The sequence below is a fragment of the Schistocerca piceifrons genome, chromosome 2, assembly GCF_021461385.2.
Source record: "Schistocerca piceifrons isolate TAMUIC-IGC-003096 chromosome 2, iqSchPice1.1, whole genome shotgun sequence".
Lineage (NCBI taxonomy): Eukaryota > Metazoa > Arthropoda > Insecta > Orthoptera > Acrididae > Schistocerca > Schistocerca piceifrons.
Window position 1 is genome coordinate 132,995,998 of NC_060139.1, and position 22,942 is coordinate 133,018,939.

Here is a 22,942-nt window from a genome sequence, read left to right on the forward strand (position 1 = left end):
GACTTAGTCGCATTAGTGACTTTTACCCGATTTCGTTTCTCGATGCACTGAGTTTTTGCAGAGCTGTTCCAAAAAATCTATGTCTTCCATTCACCTTCGCTAATACTGAATTTATGTGATTCTCCCACTTCGTATCACTACTAAGTACAGCCCCTAGATACTTACACGACGTGACGTGCTCAAGATGTTCGCTACTGACCTTGTAATCAGTTCATGGTCGAAATGCCACAACTCCTTCTCCAAAGGCCGTGGAATGCAACATGTCATACGGGAAACAGCTGGGTGAAGGAAGTCAGAGATGACTGGGAGGCTGTAGAAATAAAAGAAAGAAATCTGCAGACAGTAGTAAAGGACAGGGAGAATTATAAAGCATTGGTGGATGGTCACAAGTGGCCGGACACCAAAATCAAAGTTGTCTTAACAGAAAGAAACAGAAGAAGCAAGAGAATGAAGAGGTATCGGGAAGAAAGAAGAAATGAAAAGCAAACCACACGTGATCCTAAAGGGTCCCAACGAAGCAGAAGAAGAATACAAATAACATTTGTAGTAATAAAGGCTTTACAAAAAGAATAGAAATAAGCATATACATGAGTATTACAAGATTTCTCTTAGTTTATCGTGATGATCATTTCTCCCTACGTAGGTGAGTGCCAACACAATGTTTTCGCAATCGGGGGAGAAAACTGTTGATTGAAATCCCGTCCCAATGAAAAAATTCCTTTGTTTTAATGATTGCCACTACAATTCATGTATCATGTTGTGGCACTATCTCCCCTGCTTCGCGACAATACAAAACGAGCTGCCCTTCTTTGCAAATTTTCGATGTCATCCGTCAGTCCCATGTGATGCGGCTCTCACACCGCACAGTAATACTCCAGAATAGGGCGGACAAGTATGGTGTAAGTAGTCTCTTTAGCAGACCTGTTGCACCTTCTAAGTGTTTTGCCAATGAATCGCAGTCTTTGGTTTGCTCTACCCACAACACTATCTATGTGATCGTCCCAATTTAGGGTATTTGTAATTGTAATTCCTAAGTATTTAGTTGAATTTACGGCCATCAGATTTGTGTGACTTATCGCGTAAACAAAATTTAGCGGATTTCTTTTAGTACTCATGTGAACAACTTCACACTTTTCTTTATTCAGGGTCAATTGCCACTTTTCGCGCCAAACAAATATCTTATCTAAATCATTTTGCAATTCGTTTTGGCCATCTGATAACTTTGCAAAACGGTAAATGACAGCATCATCTGCAAACAGCCTAAGACGGCTACTGAGATTTGTTTCCTATGTCGCTAATGTAGATCAGGAACAATAGAGGGCCTATAACACTTCCTTGGGGATCGCCGGATATTACTTCTGTTTTACTCGGTGACTTTCCGTCTATTACTACGAACTATGACCTTGCTGACTGGAAATCACGAATCTAGTTACACAACTGAGACGATATTCCATAGGCACGCAGTTTAGTTAGAAGACACTTGCGAGGAACGGTGTCGAAAGCCTTCTGGAAATTTAAAAATATGGAATCAATTTGACATCCCCTTTCGAAAGCACTCATTAAAATATGAATATAAAGACCTAATTATGTTTCGCAAGAACGATATTTTCTTAGTCCGTGCTGACTATGTGTCAATGAATCGTTTTCTTCGAGGTACTTCATAATGTTCGAATACAGTATATGTTCCTAAACTCTATTGCAAATCGACGTTAGTGATATGAGTCTGTAATTCAGCGTATTACTCTTACTTCTCTTTTTGGGTATTGGTGTGACTTGAGCAATTTTCCAATCTGTAGGTACGGATCTTTCTGTGAGCGAGCGGTTGTATATAATTGCTAAATATGGAGCTATTGAATCAGCATACTCTGAGAGGAATCTGACTGGTACACAATCTGGACCGGAAGCCTTGCTTTCAGCAAGAGATTTAAGCTCCTTTGGGACACCGAGCATATGTGTTTCAGTGTTTCTCATCTTGGGAGTTGCTCTTGATTGGAATTTAGGAATATTTACTTCTTCTTCTTCGGTGGAAGAGTTCCTGAAAATCGTGTTTAATAACTGCTTTAGTGGCACTGCCACACTGTGGTATTAACAATATCTGATCATTAGCCTACCATAGTAGGATGTACAAAATGGCCATAAAAATTCAAAATCACAAAAATATCTTAAACAGAAAGAAGAAGGATTGAAATTCGACAAGTTATGGATCTTAGTGCCAAATACAACAAACACTGCCAGCACTTGTCCTCTGCATGCTTCATAACGTACCTCGACTGGATTCTGCGGTCTTAGGCAGTGGTATGATGACGTAACGAACCAATCGTTCAGTGGATACATAGCAACAGATTGACTTGCTGAGGTTGTTTGAGACTGTAATTGGTTTCTGAGTCGTTAAAGAAACTTTATGACATCTGCAGCATTCGAAGACGAAATGTTAGGTAGAGAATTTTGACTTGCACCGCGGGCCATTAAACAAACATCATCAATAACGCTTCATAAATCTATAATTAATGATATGAGAGGTTTTTCTTAATACACCAACGGAAAAAAATCGCAACAGCAAGGAGTAGCTGTGCGACATAATCGGAAGTACGCAGATGTGTTACTGAAACTTGATGAATATTCAAATTTTGCGCCAATCACGATGTAAATCACGTTTGCATTAAATACACGTTGTAATGGCCGTGACTGTTAGTTACATTTGAGGTTGCAAGTGGTGAGCTGACATTATTCAAGAGCGTCTTTAAGGCGACAAAGACGCCATTATCAACACCTCACTGAGTTTGAACGAGGTCGTGAGTAGTAGGGAAATCTGTGTTCTGGCAAACTTTTGATATAAAATTGATATGTCATTAATTATTCAAGTCAATTAAATTGACTAATTAATTGCCCCACCACTGATGATGTCATGGGTTTTCCCTTGTCAACATGTGTCTCTTCCTCCACTACTCCTCTGGGAATCCCCCCTCACTCCTATAACGTCACCCCCCCCCCCCCCCCCCACCACTCCACCTGTTCCTGAAAAAAGCGGGAAAACTCGCTCAGTCTGTGTTGGGGTGTAGGATTGGGAGGATCTCACGATGGTAAGCTAATATAGCATGCTAATAGCATTGTCTAAACAATTTGTTTGAGAATATTGTTTATTCATTTCTGATATCACAATATACCTCGAAATTGACACTGGTGTTTAATCAATTTAGACAATGTGTGGAATTTTTTTTTAATTTCTAAAATCACAATACACCTCAAAATAGACAATGGTTTGGAAAAATATTATTATTGTTTATTTACATTGTAGAATAATGTTTAATCAATTTAGACAATGTTAAACAATTGTATTTTTTATTCCGATAACGAAAGGAAGCACTAATTACACTATCACAGATGCGTTAAACACATCTGAAAAATTTCCTCGCGCGCACCATCCACCAGAGACGTGACTGCTGAAAGGAGCCATGCGTTGGGCTCACGCGACCGGCCAGAGTCCGAGACGCAGCAACCACAGGGCTATGCTGAACACATCCCATCATGCGCGAAATGCCCAGCCTCCTTCCTCCCTGGTGCATTTTCTTTCTTTGTGGTACTCTGATCACATTACGTGGAACCGGCAGTAGTCCAGAAGCCACACTGCCTTGCTCCCTGGAACACTTCACAAGCTATTGTGGGAAATACCCCATCCTTTCTTTATGGCGCACTTCGCTTTTTGAAGGAAATACCGCAGCATTTCTCCCAAGTACACTCTCTTTGTGGCATACTTGAGGGAAATACCCCAGTCTTCCCTTTGTTGTTGGGCAGGAACTCCTTCAGGAGTCATTAAATCTGGCGTTTAAGCAATGTGAGGAGGAATATTGTCACATATATATCTTGAAGACGTCACCAACTGTGCAAATGTTGCTTCAGAAGATGTACCACAGGAAATATTAATTCAAAATTCGCTTCACAAATTGAATATACGAGGTACATTCAAGTTCTAAGGCCTCCGATTTTTTTTCTAATTAACTACTCACCCGAAATCGATGAAACTGGCGTTACTTCTCGACGTAATCGCCCTGCAGACGTACACATTTTTCACAACGCTGACGCCATGATTCCATGGCAGCGGCGAAGGCTTCTTTAGGAGTCTGTTTTGACCACTGGAAAATCGCTGAGGCAATAGCAGCACGGCTGGTGAATGTGCGGCCACGGAGAGTGTCTTTCATTGTTGGAAAAAGCCAAAAGTCACTAGGAGCCAGGTCAGGTGAGTAGGGAGCATGAGGAATCACTTCAGAGTTGTTATCACGAAGAAACTGTTGCGTAACGTTAGCTCGATGTGTGGGTGCGTTGTCTTGGTGAAACAGCACACGTGCAGCCCTTTTCGGACGTTTTTGTTGCAGTGCAGGAAGGAATTTGTTCTTCAAAACATTTTCGTAGGATGCACCTGTTACCGTAGTGGCCTTTGGAACGCAATGGGTAAGGATTACGCCCTCGTTGTCCCAGAACATGGACACCATCATTTTTTCAGCACTGGCGGTTACCCGAAATTTTTTTGGTGGCGATGAATCTGTGTGCTTCCATTGAGCTGAGTGGCGCTTTGTTCCTGGATTGAAAAATGGCATCCACGTCTCATCCATTGTCACAACCGACGAAAAGAAAGTCCCATTCATGCTGTCGTTGCGCGACAACATTGCTTGGCAACATGCCACACGGGCAGCCATGTGGTCGTCCGTCAGCATTCGTGGCACCCACCTGGATGACACTTTTCTCATTTTCAGGTCATCATGCAGGATTGTGTGTACAGAACCCACAGAAATGCCAACTCTGGAGGCGATCTGTTCAACAGTCGTTCGGCGATCCCCGAAAACAATTCTCTCCACTTTCTCGATCATGTCGTCAGAGCGGCTTGTGCGAGCCCGAGGTTGTTTCGGTTTGTTGTGACACGATGTTCTGCCTTCATTAAACTGTCGCACCCACGAACGCACTTTCGACACATCCATAACTCCACCACCACATCAATTGGTTTCACACCACGCAAATTCAGAAAAACGAATGATTGCACGCTGTTCAAGTAAGGAAAACGTCGCCATTTTAGTATTTAAAACAGTTCTCATTCTCGCCGCTGGCGGTAAAATTCCATGTGCCGTACGGTGTTGACATCTCTGGGACGTATTAACAATGAACGCGGCCTCATTTTAAAACAATGCGCATGTTTCTATCTCTTTCCAGTCCGGAGAAAAAAAAATCGGAGGCCTTAGAACTTGAATGCACCTCGTATATCACAAAACTACTCGAAATACAGTTGCGCGCAAAATATTGTGAGAGTCGTAGTTGGAATGTTTAGCCGGCCGTTGTGGCCGAGCGATTATAGGCGCTTCAGTCCGGAGCCGCGCGACCGCTATGGTCGCAGGTTGAAATCCTGCCTGGGGCATTGATGTGTGTGACGTCCTTAGGTTAGTTAGGTTTAAATAGTTCGAGAGTGGAACGGTAGAGAGACGGCTTGAAGGTGGTTCATTGAACCCTCTGCCAGGCACTTTATTGTGAATAGCAGAGTAATCTTTACGTATCGCGCACCGGCAGAAACACCGCCAGTCGTAGCGCGAGAGGCCGCTGCCCCCGCAGCGCACCTCTGGCGTCCGTGGATGGAGCAACGAGCTGCCACCCGAGCAGCATGAGGAGCGCTCGCCCCAGCCAGGATCCTCCCACCGGCCTGTCCCGGTAGCGCAGCCACAAGCTCCTCCTCATCTCGTCAGAATCGTCATCCTCAGCGAAGGGTATGTGTGCCTCGGCATCTCGCCGACTCTATCATCAACGGGATCGACCTCTTTCCCCTCTAGTAGTAGTATTATTAGTATAATTGACTGGATTTTAGAAAAGCTGAACAGTTGCAAACAAACAGGTATTATATATGACGGTAGTATCTGTTCCCGAAAGAACAGTTACCGTGGATGACCATGCAGCTTCGCTAGGAATGAAATGATAATTAAATGGACACCCTAGCTGCAAACAGGCGCTGACGTACTTCATTGGGGACATGTTGAAAATGTGTGCCCCGACCGGGACTCGAACTCGGGATCTCCTGCTTACATGGCAGACGCTCTATCCATCTGAGCCACCGCGGGCACAGTGGATAGTGCGTCTGCAGGGACTTATCCCTTGCACGCTCCCCGTGAGATCCACATTCCCAACATGTCCACACCACTACATTCGTAGTGCGCCTAATAGATGTTTGCCCATCGTACTCATTACTCGTGGCAGATTAGTCTACCAAGTCCCGTACGAGTTCGGGCATAGCGTGTGCGTTCGCACAAGAAGGTCAATGGCCGGGAAGCCAGGTATCAGTTGGTTCTTGGTGAATTTATTCCAAATGACATGTTTCGGGCTCTGCCCATCATCACATTTCCTGGTGTAAAAAATGTAACAAATAATTAGTTGTATATTTATTTTAAACACTAAATGTTAACAAGAAATCGCAAAATCGAACTAAGTGTCAGAACCAATACATACTATTTCATGACAAAAAATGAGCTGACAGTTTGTTCGTTACTCATACCTGCACGAACCAAAAGGTGTGGAATATAATTTAAACTTGGAAAATGGGAATGTTGGTCGTGAGAACGACTACAGAAAACTGCTACTCCAGTGCGCTCGCACTTGCTAGGTAAACCACGCGGTGCAAGAGGGCATCACCTAAAGGCACTGCGGCTGTGCAGATACCGATATGTTTACAAAAAATCAGTAACCAGTAACAACTAAAAATACATGTTGTGTGCATTCACATAGGCACATTAAAACATACATCCCAGTAGCACTGAGAACGAGAAAGTACCTTACAAAATTGTAGAGAAAGACATTTTGTTGTGGAAAGACATGACTTGTCGAACATTACAAAAGGATTTGTTTGGATTACAAAAGTGCATTGAATGTACGAGTAAGGAACAAATTGTCAAACTTGTTTTGCTAGGAAATAGTATGTATTGAATGTGACATTTACCTCGATTTTGCGCTTTCTTGTTAACATTTGGTGTTTTTAAAGAAATTTATAACTAATTATTTGTTACATTGTTTACATAAGGAAACCTGATAATGGGCAGAGCAGGAAACATGCCATTTGGAATAAATGCGTCAAAAAACACCTAGTACCTGTTTGCTTATGACTACTCAGCTTTTCTAAAATCCAGTCAATTATATCAATAATAAAAGTCGCATTCCTCTACCGGCAGCGTCAGGCCGACATAAGTACTATTAGTAACAGAGCTGCTCCTGTTCCTAGCGAAAGTTTCTCCTCCCGTCCTTTTAATTCATATTCAAATGGCTCTGAGCACTATGGGACTTAACATCTGAGGTCATCAGTCCCCTAGACTTAGAACTACTTATACCTAACTAACCTAAGGACATCACACACATCCATGCCCGAGGCAGCATTCGAACCTGCGACCGTAGCAGCAGCGCGTTTCCGAATTGAAGCACCTAGAACCGCTCCGCCACAGCGGCCGGCTGTCCTTTTAGTGATTGCACACATCTTTGAAGAGCGAATCTCTTTCACGAGAATCGAGTATTCGGCAGCAGGCTATAGCTACCCTCTTGAAGTTCTAAGACCGTGCCTTTATGTCGTGGCAGCGGAGGTCCCCAAGGTAATCAATGATCTTCGATATCCCGCCATTAATTGTGGAGCAGAGCTGTATATTGAACTATAGCACACCTCCCAAACCCCAACCCCACCTCCGAAAGTTGCCTCTGGCATTGAAGAGATAGGTCTTCATTATCTTTGAGTGGGGAGGGTGGGGGGGATGGCGTGATAACGCGGACCACATCAATCGCCGAGTGGTTTAGTGAATTCATGTCCCGATTTTCTGAGACGGAAGTTAGAGGGTCAGCTAAAGCACTCAGCTGAATACTACACCTGGACATCCATACACATGTAAATGGAGGGTCTAGCTGTTCCGAGCTACCGAAATATATAGCAGATAAGAATCCATGCATTGATGTGCAAAATAAAAAGGATCAGGCTTGTTTTGCATGGTCAATCCTAACTTGCAAGAGAAATTAGATGAAAGATCCGCAGCATACAAGTAAATAACAAGTGCGCAGAAACATTATCCCCGGGGGGTACAACTTCCCCGTCAAGATCGAGGACATACCTAAATTTGAGGCGTAGAATACCGGAATATCGGTTCACGTTTATGGTCTGGAGAAACGCAAGTCAAATGAGCAGAACAAGCATACAGTCGTTGGCCTCCTACATTTCTCAAAATATGCCGGTAACCGCAAGACTCATGTAAACATACTCCTGCTTTCTGATGAGAGAAATAAGCAGAAAGGCAGTTATCGTTATGTTTGGATGAAAGATATGTCCCGACTACTTTCCTCCCAGTTGTCAGCCGATAGTTATTTAAAGCATATTTTCTTAGGGTTTATCAATTTTTTTTCCTCAGACAAGTTATTAGCAGCGCGTCTAGTAGATTACACTTCCAAAGAACCGGTACGTGTTATTGTCCCTACTGAGGAAAACAAATTTCTAAAGTTTAAAAATGCCCACCATCAGAAGCGATGTCCGTTTGTGGCGTACGCAGACTTTGAACGCCTCCTCGCTCCTGTGACCTGCTGTGGAGGTGACCCTACAGCATCACACACCACCTTTACAGAAAAATACGTACCATACATGGCAGCGTACTGAACTGCATCATGCTATGATTCAAGTCTTAACCGCCACAAATCTTATGTCGGGGATAATCCTACGATCTGGCTGCTCAAATAGGAGTGAAAAGGGGTTTACTATTCTTTCAACTACTTAGTTTTAACTACTTTTCCAGGTTACCCGACTACTCACTTCCTGCTGTTTTGCGCTATAACCATGCAAAATACACTTATGGATTTTTGTAAATAGAATGCAATTTACGGATTTTTGGCAGCGCAAGGTGGTCTGCAAAACAGTGAGTAGTTGGTTGACCAGGAAAAGTAGTGAAAACTAGGTATCTGAAAGTATAGTAACCCGCTTTTCGTACCATAGTGTAGCAAACCGCAAGATTATCCCCGACATAAGATTTGTGGCGTTTAAGACTTGAATCATAGGATGATACAATTTGGTACGCTGCCGCATATGGTAGGTGTTTTTCAGTAAAGGTAGTGTGTGAGGCTGTGTTTCCTGATGAAAGCTGGTTCTGTCTCGGTGCCAGTGATGATGGTGTGTTGGTTATGGGGAGGCCAGATTAGCTCCTGAAACCAACCCGTCTGCATACTACACACTGGACCTACGTAGGAACACTCTTGTGCTTATACCACGCACCCTCATTGCGAATCTGTACGTCAGTCTGATTATTCGACCTGTTGTGCTGCTGTTCATCAACAGCATTCCAGGGGGAGTTTACCAAAACGATGACGCTCACGGGCACTGTTGTAACCAGACATTCTCTACAGAGTGTCGACATGTTGCCTTGGCCTGCAGCCGGCCGCTGTGACCGAGCGATTCGAGGCGCTTCATTCGGGAACCGCGCGACTGCTACTGTCGCAGGTTCGAATCCTGCCTCGGGCATGGATGTGTGTGATGTCCTTAGGTTAGTTTGGTTTAAGTAGTTCTAAGTTCTAGGGGACTGATGACTTCAGATGTTTTTAAGTGCCATAGCGCTCAGAGCCATTTGAACCATTTGAAGCTTGGCCTGCTCCATAACCATATTTGTCTTTGTCTCGAGCTGTACACCTCTAGCGTCATCCAGAAGCAGCATCAACCGTTTCTGTGTTGATCGACCGATTGCAACAGGCATGGAACTCCATCTCACAAACTGAAATCCAACACCTATGCGACTCAACGCATGCGCGTTAGCATTGTTGCATTCAATATTCCGGCGGTTACACCCATTATTAATGTACTAATATTTTACATTTGCGGTGGCTTGTCTCGCGCTTACATTAACCTGTGATCTTGAAATGTTAATCACATAAATACGTTGTAACCTCCCCACAGTAAAAAATATACTTATATAATTCACATTCAGTGTAACTACCCAACAGATAAATTCCGTAATCTACCAATAATAAAATGACTAACCTCTCAATAAAATTGTGGCTCACTTATAACCTTTCAATAATTGACTGTGAATCTAAACTGGTAAATTTGGACGTCAGCAGTGCTGCGTCATGGCCCTGAAAGATCATACTGAATAAATTGAAAATTCTTACCTCAATGAAGTCGCCGAATAACGCGTATATATCTTCTCCTATAAGAAATTTTTCTGGCACAGCCCAGTGCAATGCTGGCCGATAGATTTGTTATGTGTAAAAAGAAACAACTGATTTTTCTTTACGATAATCGGAATGACCATCGATTGGAGAAATTAGTAAATTCTTTAAATTGAGATGAATGATTGTCAAAAGTTAATTTTTATAATAAAGATTATTATTAAGAGATTTTTTTTAAAAAACATTTACATGGGACTTGATATAACAACAGTACACATGCGCGAGGCTGCTTTTACCTTGTACTACTTCGCTCAGGCACCGCCATCGCTCCCCACGACCGGCCCAGCCAATTTCATACACCAGACTGCTAGCTACTACTTACTCCTACTGCCACACAGTTCCTACTGCATACAACACTGCTCTCTGGTCTGAGATTCTCTTATAGCTTACGTATCGCAGGCACCGCGTGAGCAATCCATCGAAATTACATCTGCTCGAGTGCGCTAGCAATAAATTCCTGTCATGGACCTCTTACAACGTCGGCTAGATAAATACAGGGTGAAAAGCATTTAAACCTACAAACTCTGGAAGGTTGTAGGGGACATCAAAAAATATATTTCCCTCATGTCATTTTTTCCTATGAGGAATATTTAAACCGGTAGAGGAAGCTTTCTCTGGTCACAAATTAATTAAACCAACAAACACTTTTCCATTTTTTTATGACCAAGAGACAACACATCAACACAACCCAATTTCAATTACAGTAAATTTTCAAAAATGCCTCCATTGACACGTAAACAAAGGTTACACCGTCGGATCACGTTCTGTCTGACACGAGCAAAAACCCCAGGAGTATCCTGAATTGTTCCTGCTGCTGCTACTATCCGGGCAACCAGATCCTCTTCTGATGCAACAGGAGTTGCGTAAACAGGGTTGTGCATCTGGCCCCACACAAAAAAAGTCCAGAGGGGACATATCTGGGGATCGAGCAGGCCATGGTACAGGACCACCTCTGCCAGTCCACGTTTCTGGGAACCGTCGGTCTAGGAATCGACGCACACGACAACTGAAATGTGCCGGCGCCCCGTCATGTTGGAACCACATGCGTTGTCTTGTAGTGAGCGGGACGTCTTCCAGCAATTCTGGCAATGCTCTAGCGAGAAAATTATAATAGTGCCTGCCATTTAATGGCCTAGGTAGCAGATACGGCCCAATTAAACAGTCCCCAACAACACCGACCCACACATTAACGAAGAACCGCACTGATTGAAGGATCCCGCTCCACATGCTGCAAAGACAGCTTCCTCAAATTGTAGCGTTCTTACCGTGCAACGGCGCCTCTGTCCAGGTAATCAGCTAAATGACCCGGTCTCACGCAGACGTCGTATGATGTGGGATACGGCGATTAGGATATTGTTGTTGATAAACACGCTGTGCAGCTCGTCCGTTGTGGTGCGATATGTAGTACACACCAACCATATCAATGTACTCAAAAAATGGTTCAAATGGCTCTGAGCACTATGGGACTTAACATCTATGGTCATCAGTCCCCTAGAACTTAGAACTACTTAAACCTAACAACCTAAGGACATCACACACATCCATGCCCGAGGCAGGATTCGAACCTGCGACCGTAGCGGCCACGCGGTTCCAGACTGAAGCGCCTAGAACCGCCTGGCCTCAGTGTACACACTCAAGGTGTATCGCTCCTTTGGTAAACAGAGACAATGCACTACTACACTGGTGGACAGCAGTTGCCTACAAATGAAGAGCGTAATACGCCCTCTAACAACTGAAGGTGTTCCCCAGGGAAGCGTCCTGGGACCTCTGCTGTTCCTGATCTATATAAATGACCTGGGTGACAATCTGAGCAGTTCTCTTAGGTTGTTCGCAGATGATGCTGTAATTTACCTTCTAGTAAGGTCATCCGAAGACCAGTATCAGTTGAAAAGCGATTTAGAAAGGATTGCTGTATGGTGTGGCAGGTAGCAGTTGACGCTAAATAACGAAAAGTGTGAGGTGATGCACATGAGTTCCAAAAGAAATCCGTTGGAATTCGATTACTCGATAAATAGTATAATTCTCAAGGCTGTCAATTCAACTAAGTACCTGGGTGTTAAAATTACGAACAACTTCAGCTGGAAAGACCACATAGATAATATTGTGGGGAAGGCGAGCCAAAGGATGCGTTTCATTGGCAGGACACTTAGACGATGCAACAAGTCCACTAAAGAGACAGCTTACACTACACTCGTTCGTCCTCTGTTAGAATATTGCTGCGCGGTGTGGGATCCTTACCAGGTGGGATTGACGGAGGACATCGAAAGAGTGCAAAAAAGGGCAGCTCGTTTTGTATTATCACGTAATAGGGGAGAGAGTGTGGCAGATATGATACGCGAGTTAGGATGGAAGTCATTAAAGCAAAGACGAAATTTCAGTCACCAACTTTCTCTTCCGAATGCGAAAATATTTTGTTGAGCCCAACCTACATAGGTAGGAATGATCATCAAAATAAAATAAGAGAAATCAGAGCTCGAACAGAAAGGTTTAGGTGTTCGTTTTTCCCCCGCGCTGTTCGGGAGGGGAATGGTAGGGAGATAGTATGATTGTGGTTCGATGAACCCTCTGCCAAGCACTTAAATGTGAATCGCAGAGTAATCATGTAGATGTAGATGTAGATGTTGTTGTTGTTGTTGTCTTCTTCAGTCCTCAGACTGGTTTGATGCAGCTCTCCATGCTACTCTATCCTGTGCAAGTTTCTTCATCTCCCAGTACCTACTGCAGCCTACATCTTTCTGAATCTGCTTAGTGTATTCATCTCTTGGTCTCCCTCTACGATTTTTACCCTCCACGCTGCCCTCCAGTACTAAATTGGTGATCCCTTGATGCCTCAGAATATGTCCTACCAACCGATCCCTTCTTCTAGTCAAGTTGTGCCACAAGCTCCTCTTCTCCCCATTTCTATTCAATACCTCCTCATTAGTTACGTGATCTACCCATCTAATCTTCAGCATTCTTCTATAGCACCACATTTCGAAAGCTTCTATTCTCTTCTTGTCTAAACTATTTATCGTCCATGCTTCACTTCCAGACATGGCTACACTCCATACAAATATTTTCAAAAATGACTTCCTGACACTTAAATCAATACTCGATGTTAAGAAATTTCTCTTCTTCAGAAACACTTTCCTTGCCACTACCAGTCTACATTTTATATCCTCTCTACTTCGACCATCATCAGTTATTTTGCTCCCCAAATAGCAAAACTCCTTTACTACTTTAAGTGTCTCATTTCCTAATCTAATTCCCTCAGCATCACCCGATTTAATTCGACTACATTCCATTATCCTCGTTTTGCTTTTGTTGATGTTCATCTTATACCCTCCTTTCAAGATACTGTCCATTCCGTTCAACTGCTCTTCCAAGTCCTTTGCTGTCTCTGACAGAATTACAATGTCATCGGCGAACCTCAAAGTTTTTATTTTTTCTCCATGGATTTTAATACCTACTCCGAATTTTTCTTTTGTTTCCTTTACTGCTTGCTCAATATAGAGATTGAATAACATCGGGGATAGGCTACAACCCTGTCTTACTCCCTTCCCAACCACTGCTTCCCTTTCATGCCACTCGACTCTTATAACTGCCATCTGCTTCCTGTACAAATTGTAAATAGCCTTTCGCTCCCTGTATTTTACCCCTGCCACCTTCAGAATTTGAAAGAGAGTATTCCAGTCAACATTATCAAAAGCTTTCTGTAAGTCTACAAATGCTAGAAACGTAGGTTTGCCTTTCCCTAATCTTTCTTCTAAGATAAGTCGTAGGGTCAGTATTGCCTCACGTGTTCCAACATTTCTACGGAATCCAAACTGATCTTCCCCGAGGCCAGTTTCTACCAGTTTTTCCATTCGTCTGTAAAGTATTCGCGTTATTATTTTGCAGCTTTGACTCATTAAACTGATAGTTCGGTAATTTTCACATCTGTCAACAACTGCTTTCTTTGGAATTGGAATTACTACATTCTTCTTGAAGTCTGAGGGTATTTCGCCTGTCTCATGCATCTTACTCACCAGATGGTAGAGTTTTGTTAGGCCAGGCTCTCCCAAGGTTGTCAGTAGTTCTAATGGAATGTTGTCTACTCCCGGGGCCTTGTTTCGGCTTAGGTCTTTCAGTGCTCTGTCAAACTCTTCACGCAGTATCATATCTCCCATTTCATCTTCATCTACCTCCTCTTCCATTTCCATAATATTGTCCTCAAGAACATCGCCCCTGTATAGACCCTCTATATACTCCTTCCACCTTTCTGCTTTCCCTTCTTTGCTTAGAACTGGCTTTCCATCTGAGCTCTTGATATTCATACAAGTGGTTCTCTTTTCTCCAAAGGTCTCTTTAATTATCCTGTACGCAGTATCTATTGTACCCCTCTTAAGATAAGCCTCTACATCCTTACATTTATCCTCTAGCCATCCCTGCTTAGCCATTTTGCACTTCCTGTCGATCTCATTTTTGAGACGTTTGTATTCCTTTTTGCCTGCTTCACTTACTGCATTTTTGTATTTTCTCCTTTCATCAAGTAAATTCAGTATCTCTTCTGTTACCCAAGGATTTCTACTACCCCTCGTCTTTTTACCTACTTGATCCTCTGCTGCCTTCATTACTTCATTCCTCAAAGCTACCCATTCTTCTTCCACTGTATTTCTTTCCCCCATTCCTGTCAATTGTTCCCTTATGCTCTCCCTGAAACTCTGTACAACCTCTGGTTTAGTCAGTTTATCTAGGTCCCATCTCCTTAAATTCCCACCTTTTTGCAGTTTCTTCAGTTTTAATCTACAGTTCATGACCAATAGTTTGTGGTCGGAGTCCACATCTGCCCCTGGAAATGTCTTACAATTTAAAATCTGGTTCCTAAATCTCTGTCTTACCATTATATAATCTATCTGAAACATTTTAGAATCTCCAGGGTTCTTCCATGTATACAACCTTCTTTCATGATTCTTGAACCAAGTGTTAGCTATGATTAAGTTATGCTCTGTGCAAAATTCTACCAGGTGGCTTCCTCTTTCATTTCTTAACCCCAATCCATATTCACCTACTACGTTTCCTTCTCTTCCTTTTCCTACTGTCGAATTCCAGTCACCCATGACTATTAAATTCTCGTCTCCCTTCACTACCTGAATAATTTCTTTTATCTCATAATACATTTCCTCAATTTCTTCATCATCTGCAGAGCTAGTTGGCGTATAAACTTGTACTACTGTAGTAGGCGTCGGCTTCGTCTCTATCTTGGCCACAATAATGCGTTCACTATGCTGTTTCTAGTAGCTTACCCGCACTCCTATTTTTTTATTCATTATTAAACCTACTCCTGCATTACCCCTATCTGATTTTGTATTTATAATCCTGTATTCGCCTGACCAAAAGTCTTGTTCCTCCTACCACCGAACTTCGCTAATTCCCACTATATCTAACTTCAACCTATCCATTTCCCTTTTTAAATTTTCTAACGTACCTGCCCGATTAAGGGATCTGACATTCCACGTTCCGATCCGTAGAACGCCAGTTTTCTTTCTCCTGATAACGACGTCCTCTTGAGTAGTCCCCGCCCGGAGTACCGAATGGGGGACTATTTTACCTCCGGAATATTTTACCCAAGAGGACGCCATCATCATTTAATCATACAGTAAAGCTGCATGCCCTCGGGAAAAATGTAGATGTAGAAGATCGTAATACGGCCTCTAACAACTGAAGATCGTGATGCGGCCTCCACCGGTTTAAATAATCCTCATAGGAAAAAATGACATTGGGGAAAAATATTTGTTTTGATGTTCCCTACAACCTCCCAGAGTTTGTCGGTTTAAATACTTTTCACCCTGTATATTCTCGAAATTTCATTATCCTACATTAGTTATTTTTTGCTGTTGCGATTTTTTTCCGTCTCTGTATTATTCCGCAACGAGTACGTGGTGTGTGCGTCGAATCCTCGTCTCGGGCACTGCAGACGGGAGCCTCAGCAGAGCGGGCTCTGGCGGGAACACGCTGCGTGCGCTAACCTTTGTTTACAGGGAGCGCACACCGTTTGACCGCAACTTTTGTTACTCGGCTGCGGGCTCCTTATTAGACTTGATGATAAAGGCCGGCCCGGGCGCACAATGGAGCCAACTTAGCAACTTTATTAATAATCCGGCCAGCCCCGTAGATCCTTTATTCGACAGCAACAAAGACACGAGGAGGAGGGCGGCCGAGTGGTCGGTCGGTTGCATGCGGGGCGCCGCGCACCCCCGCCGAAACTTGATACGCCCAATCAAAAGTCATCGGCGGTAATTGGAATTCCGGCGCGACAAAGGCGGCGCGCGGCGCGCGTTTTGTTCCCGCCACAAAAGAAGGCGCAGGAGGCGGCGGCGACGGCGACGGCGCCCGCGCGCTAACAATGCAGACCGGCGTACGGCGTCCGGCGCCGGCCACTGCAGCGGCGTACACAGGAGCGCCGAGCGCCGCACCGGCGCGTACCGTACGTCGCGTGACGCGCTGGCGGCAGTCGTGTCTTTTGCTACGGATGTCCAGCTACGTAGCTGACGAGGAGAGCGCGGCAAGTGCCATAGCCCGATTTCCCAGAGACTTCACTCAGTGGAATAGGGGCCAAAAAATGCAAAACCACGTCTCGACGCAGCCGTAAATATTCGACCTTTTCTAACAAAACGACGGTCTAAGTTTTCGAAGTAATTGCTACGCGTTTTAGCGAGCAAACATTCCAACCACAGTGGTGGAACATTGGCTAGCGTTGCGTTTTCGCAGTTTTTTTGTCCCGTGTTCGAAACCAGATCATTGTTTTTATTTTGTTTTCATTTCTCACCCATGTCTATAGAAGATTACTACATGGATCTTTTCCAGCGTATGTTGAAAAACCTTTGTCCTTATTCGTCTGCTAATCCTCCGTCCGGCGAATTAATTTTTTAAAAAAAAGGAAAAATCAATAACTGAATGCGAGAATTATTTGAAATTCCAGAATGAAATTTTCACTCTGCAGCTGAGTGTGCGCTGATTTTGAAACTTCCTGGCAAATTAAAACTGTTTGGCGGACCGAGACTCGAACTCGGGATCTTTGCCTTTCGCGGGCAAGTGCTCTATCTCTTCGCAGGAGAACTTCTGCGAAGTTTGGAAGGTAGGAGACGAGGTACTGGTGGAAGTAAAATTGTGAGGACGGGTCATGAGTCGTGCTTGGGCAGCTCAGTTGGTACAGCACTTGCCCGCGAAAGGCAAAGGTCCCGAGTTCGAGTCTCGGTCCGTCATACAGTTTTTATTTGAAATTGTATTCGGTAAAGTTCCTGTATTGTGTCTTGATTTGTAATCAGTTGCAAGTTGTCGACAAAGTGATCTGTTACACGTGGTTTACCGCAAAATTATTGCCAAAGTGGTAAATCTTCAGCAGTGTTAACGACGTTTCTTCCCCAACCTGCTTTCGTCTGATGCTCGTGGCGTTCGGAAATTTTATGTTTCAAATGTTTCTACGATTGGTATCAACCAACGGAATGCACAAAATCTTCATGAAGAATAAACATAACAATAAAATATAAGAATTAAGAATGCACATAAGAATGAAATATAACAATATAAGAATTTACGAAGATTGTAACCCCATAAAACACATATATTGTACGATACTTATTGTGAAACTCAGTTGTGATTTTACAATTAATACAAGGCCCTTGTATCACTTAACTTGATTGCATTGTTCACTTGTCGATGCAGTATGCCTATCTGTGTAAAATAGTTTTTTTCTCGCTGAAAGTCTCGTATGCAGAAAGAAAGGAAAGGCAGATTGTGCTTCCACGCCGGTCGCATCAGTAATTCAGAGGGTAAATTCGATAAGAGCCAATCATAATGCTCGATTCATTCATTCACAAGACATTCTTTTGTGTTGAGGTATTGGGGTTTTTACATAGCGGAGGTAACATTTGTGTGTGTTGAAAGCAGGATGGGCAACACGTGATGGACGGGATACTTCGTTAAGACAGCTAGGAAGACTGCATTCTATGTTATTCTGCGCTATTTTCGTGAACAGGGTCTGTTAAGGCAACAATTTCCGTGCTTACGAGCTGAGACATCAAGAAAGCGAGCGTTAACTATTTCTGGGACAATATACAATTTCCTAGAGGTCGACTCGGTTCTGATTTTACATAGCCATGTGACCTCGTGGTGAACACACTGTTTGCAGCCATCTTGGAAAATGGTACTTGCGTCATCAGCAGATGTCATGGCATCCATCTTGGACTACATAACAGATGAGAGCACTCCCTGGCAGTGGTACTGTGTACTAGGTCATTGGGGTCCAGACCCCATGGCAATCACACTGTTTCCCACCATCTTGGATAATGGTAGTTGGATCATCGGCTAACAGCATAACCGCCATCTTGGATTACATCACAGATGAGAGTGCCCTCTGGTGCTGGTACTGTGTACTAGGTCCGTTGGAGTCCGGACCTCGTGGTGAACACACTGGATGGCTGTAGTGCATCAAATTGTTTAAATAAATAGTGCATTCAAAATAATGAATACTTATTTCCGGAACAGGTTGAGTCCTCTCCCCACCATTTTCTAGGACTAGGTGGTGGTCGAGTGACTTAGGTTAGTGTAGGTAGCCCAAGTGCCCTTTCTTTCCCGCCATTTTCTTAGGTTAGAATATAACCCTAGTGACTTTTCTTTACCGCCAAAATTCAGACTTTTCACCAATTCCTAGGATGAGGAGCGGTCAGATGACTTAAGTTAGTGGAGGTAGCCCAATTGACCTATCTTCCTGCCATTTTCTTAGGATAGCAGATGTATCCTGCATTGTCCTAATGGAATTTGAACTTGCCACCATTTTCTGGGGGAGGGGTAGGGGCTTAGGTTAGTGGAGGTAGTCCCATTGATCTATCTTCGCGCCAAAATTCAAACTTCCCGCCAAAACCAGCAATATTGAATGATGTCATGGTCGCCATCTTCGATGACGTCATGCGCTGTTGCCAAGTCTACACGCCGCCATCTTGGATGACATCATCACTGCCATCTTGGATGCATCTGGCAACAATGCAGAGTGTACCAGAAACAGCTTTGTCCCAATACTGTAGTGTTGTGGCACTTCTGCATGCTCGTGGGGGCCCTGTACGATATTAGGCAGGTGTACTAGTTTCTTTGGCTCTTCAGCGTAGGTTCAATAAGACATCTTGCTATAGATAGACGATAATTATAAAGTCTCCTTTTGGATGGTGCTCTTCCAGAAAAACGAACTCATGGGATTTGTGAACAAAGCAAGTGCTTCACATATGTCAAACACAAATGGCATATGTGGCTGTGTGATCTGTGACAAATTCAGGGGCTTGGTGTATGAAATGTTTCTATAGGTTCTATTCTTGGAATTGAAATTTGACATCATGAGTGGGGCTTGGACCCTGCACGCAAAAAGCGACTGCTTTTTCTCCACTGTGTAAATCTGTTGCAGACACCATGTTCTGTCTACGGGGGACGGCCGCCTGCTACCCTCTCCGTCGTGCCTCGCCGGCCACCTGCTTGCCGTCACCTGAGAGGCGCGCCAGCTCGCCGCTACGGCACGGTGCGACGCCCGGCGGCGGCGGCGTCGACGGTGGCAACTGCGACGCTGCGGAGCGAACCTTTCAGGGTGGCGTCCGCAAACTGCCAGCCTCACTCTCACACCAAATTCAATTTCGGCTACAATGCGAGCCTGGCGTAATGTAATATTACTACACGGATTCCTATTACGGGCCCGAAGAGTGCAATTTGATTTCCGGCCCTCAGAACGAAAGCGGACGGCCCGCCAGGGGGGAGGTGGAAGGGGAAAAGCATTGCGACAGGGCGGCGGCAGCTCCGCAGCGGTGTTCACTTGACACCGCGAGTGATGAAATGCCGGTCCGCGATATTAAAAAGCAAACACGCCGCGCGGTGGCGGGGCGGGGGCGGGGGCAAGCGCGGCTGTCACACCGGCCATTGTGCCGCCCACGCACAAGGAGGCGCGGCCCGGCCCGGCCGCCTTCCTGCACTTTCATCGCGACCGCGTCCTCGCGATACATTCAGCACGCTACGCAAACACGAAATGAAGGCAATAACGCCTTTTACGACTTGGAAATCCCGTGTCAATCTGACCGCAGGATGGGTGCTATCCGCCTCCGTAGCTGAGGTTGCTAAGGCACGCTTGGACTACAGCCCCTCGATCCGGGGTAACCATTTCAAATTCACGGCGTGGAATAAAACTAGTTGCCACGTTCGAGGCATGTTTAGTGTGACCATATGATCATAATAGGCTGTGTTTTTGTTTTTGTTTTTTGAGGGTTGGAAACAGTGAGTGATACGGGGGATCCCCTGACCACAGCGAGCATCGCAGGAGCACAGTAGTACTTAAACTCACGTTGCCAAGCGCGAGCCACGTCCAGTGAAGCTCTTCCTACTCACGGAAGAAATAGCACTTGCCCGCGAAAGGCAGAGGTCCCGAGCTCGAGTCTCGGTCCAGCACATAGTTTTAATCTGCCAGGAAGTTTCATATCAGCGCACGCTCCGCTGCAGAGTGAGAATCTCATTCTGGGAATAGCATCTGCCGAAATTTTTTCCGCGAATCAAAATGGTATACGGCGAAGGTGTTATGAACAGAATGAGTGTGTTTAAAAGGTGTAGCGAATTCAATGGAGACAGAACAAACGTTCAAGACGAACATGGGAGTGGAAGACCTTCCATTCTGACTGATGAGTTGATGCAAAAAATCGAGGAAGCTGTTCGTGAAGATGACCGATTGACAGTGGATGAAATTTCTGCGATATTTCCGCAACTCTCCGGAACTCTGTTATACGAGACACTCACAAACACTGAGGTACCGGAAACTTTGCGCCAGATGGGTCCCAAAACAACTGACAGAGCAGTAAGTGAAAAAAAGGATTAATAGCGCAGGCGCGTTCCTTTGAGCGACTTGAAGTGGAAGGTTTCAAGTACCTGGGCTCGACAGTTACACATCTAAATGGTTCCTCCTATGAAATTAAGCAGAAATTAATACTGGCCAACAGAGCCTATTTTGCCCTAACAAGATTTCTATCCTCAACGCTCCTGACTCGTGCCACGAAATTAACTATGTATAAATCACTTATACGACCAGTGCTTACATATGCCTCTGAAGCCTGGACATTGACAACTAAAGATATTGAAACAATGGATGCGTTTGAAAGAAAGGTACTTAGACGAATTATCGGCCCAATCTGTGAAAGAGGAAGATGGAGGAGGAGATACAACCATGAGTTGTATATCATATACAAAAACCAACCCATCAGAAGGATAGTGAAATCATCGAGACTGAGGTGGGAGGGTCATGTGGCTCGCAGATACAGAAGCACCAAAACGAATATTACAAGGAAAGCCAGTAGGACAGAGAGGACGTGGTCGACCAAGAGCCAGATGGGAAAATGGAGTAATCGAAGATCTTAGGAAGACGGGCTATAGAAACTGGAGAGTATTGGCAAAGGACCGAGAGAAATGGAAGGAAATTGTAGAAGAGGCGAAGGCTCATCATGAGCTGTAGAGCCAAGAAAGAAGAAGAAGAAGAAGAAGAAGTGGAAGGTAAAGATTTTCTGAGCTCTTTTGTGAAACATGGGTGGCTCATTACACGCCTGAGACAAGAAGACAGTCGTCACAATGGCGTCACACCAATTCCACATCTGCCATAAACTTCAAAACCACGATTTCAGGCGAATAAACCAATGTCTCAGTATTTTGGAATGGAAAAGGCATCATATTGGTCGAATTTCCGCCTTACTCGGAGACCATCAATGCACAACAGTATTGCGAGTCCCTAAGAAAAACTCTAAAGCAGCATTCGAAACAAAAGGAGGTGAATGCTGACGAGCTTGTTGCGCGATGACGCCCGTCCGCACACAGACTTAGCCAGCGAGGCGCTCTTGGACTCATTTGGTGGGGGATGATTTTAACCACTCCTCGTATTCTCCTGACTCGGAGCCCTCAGATTGTCATCTTTTCACCTCTCTGAAGGCACATATGAGTTGAATTAAATTTTCAACTGACGAGCAGATGCAGAAAGAGGTTCTGATGTGGGGAAGGAGATAGCGGGAGAGTTCTTCGATAAGGACATAAAAGAGCCTTGTGCCACGGCTCAATACATGCACTCAGCGGGACGGTGATTATGTGCAAAAACAATCAACAAGTGTATTAACAAAACCCTGAAATATTTTTTCGGATACACTTTTTCTAAAAATATAATGTAAGGATCACAGGCTTGGACGCAGCCGCCACGTACGGGTACCAGTGTGAACTGGCGTTATCGTGGAATGCCGACGAACTGTGGTGTCAATCAGGATACACCGGCCGCAGAGCGTCACACACACACACACACACACACACACACACACACACACACACACACAGCAGTCGCGTCGCGTCGCTGGCTGCGTGCAGCTCAGAACAGTTTCCAACGCGCGTTGTTCCGACACGAAATTTACGTCTTTTTCGACTCACAGTGGAGTATTGACAAATCCGTATCTGTTCGTTATAGGACGTCAGACACAATCACGACGGGTCGGCGTAGTAAGCACGTTATTATAAATGTCTTCATAGAAATGTAGTGGTGATAGCTAATAACCCATAGTTCGCGTACTTCTGTGCCCCAAGGACCCGCAATATCCCTGGCAAATGCCACGGGAGACTCTCAGCCGAGGATACAAACCTCATAAACGCTTTGAAGAAGTGCTGTCAGCTTGGGGATCAACTATGGAAATCCTACAGTCCTGAGGAGGTTCAGCGGCATGTGAACTTC

General features: G+C 44.4%; 1 non-coding gene across 1 annotated transcript; it reads right to left on the reverse strand.

Annotated features, from left to right (window-relative positions):
* Positions 1-6,018: 6,018 nt before the first annotated feature.
* Trnat-ugu lies at positions 6,019-6,093 on the reverse strand. Its single transcript has one exon. It is a non-coding gene; the product is annotated as a tRNA-Thr (tRNA).
* Positions 6,094-22,942: the final 16,849 nt, after the last annotated feature.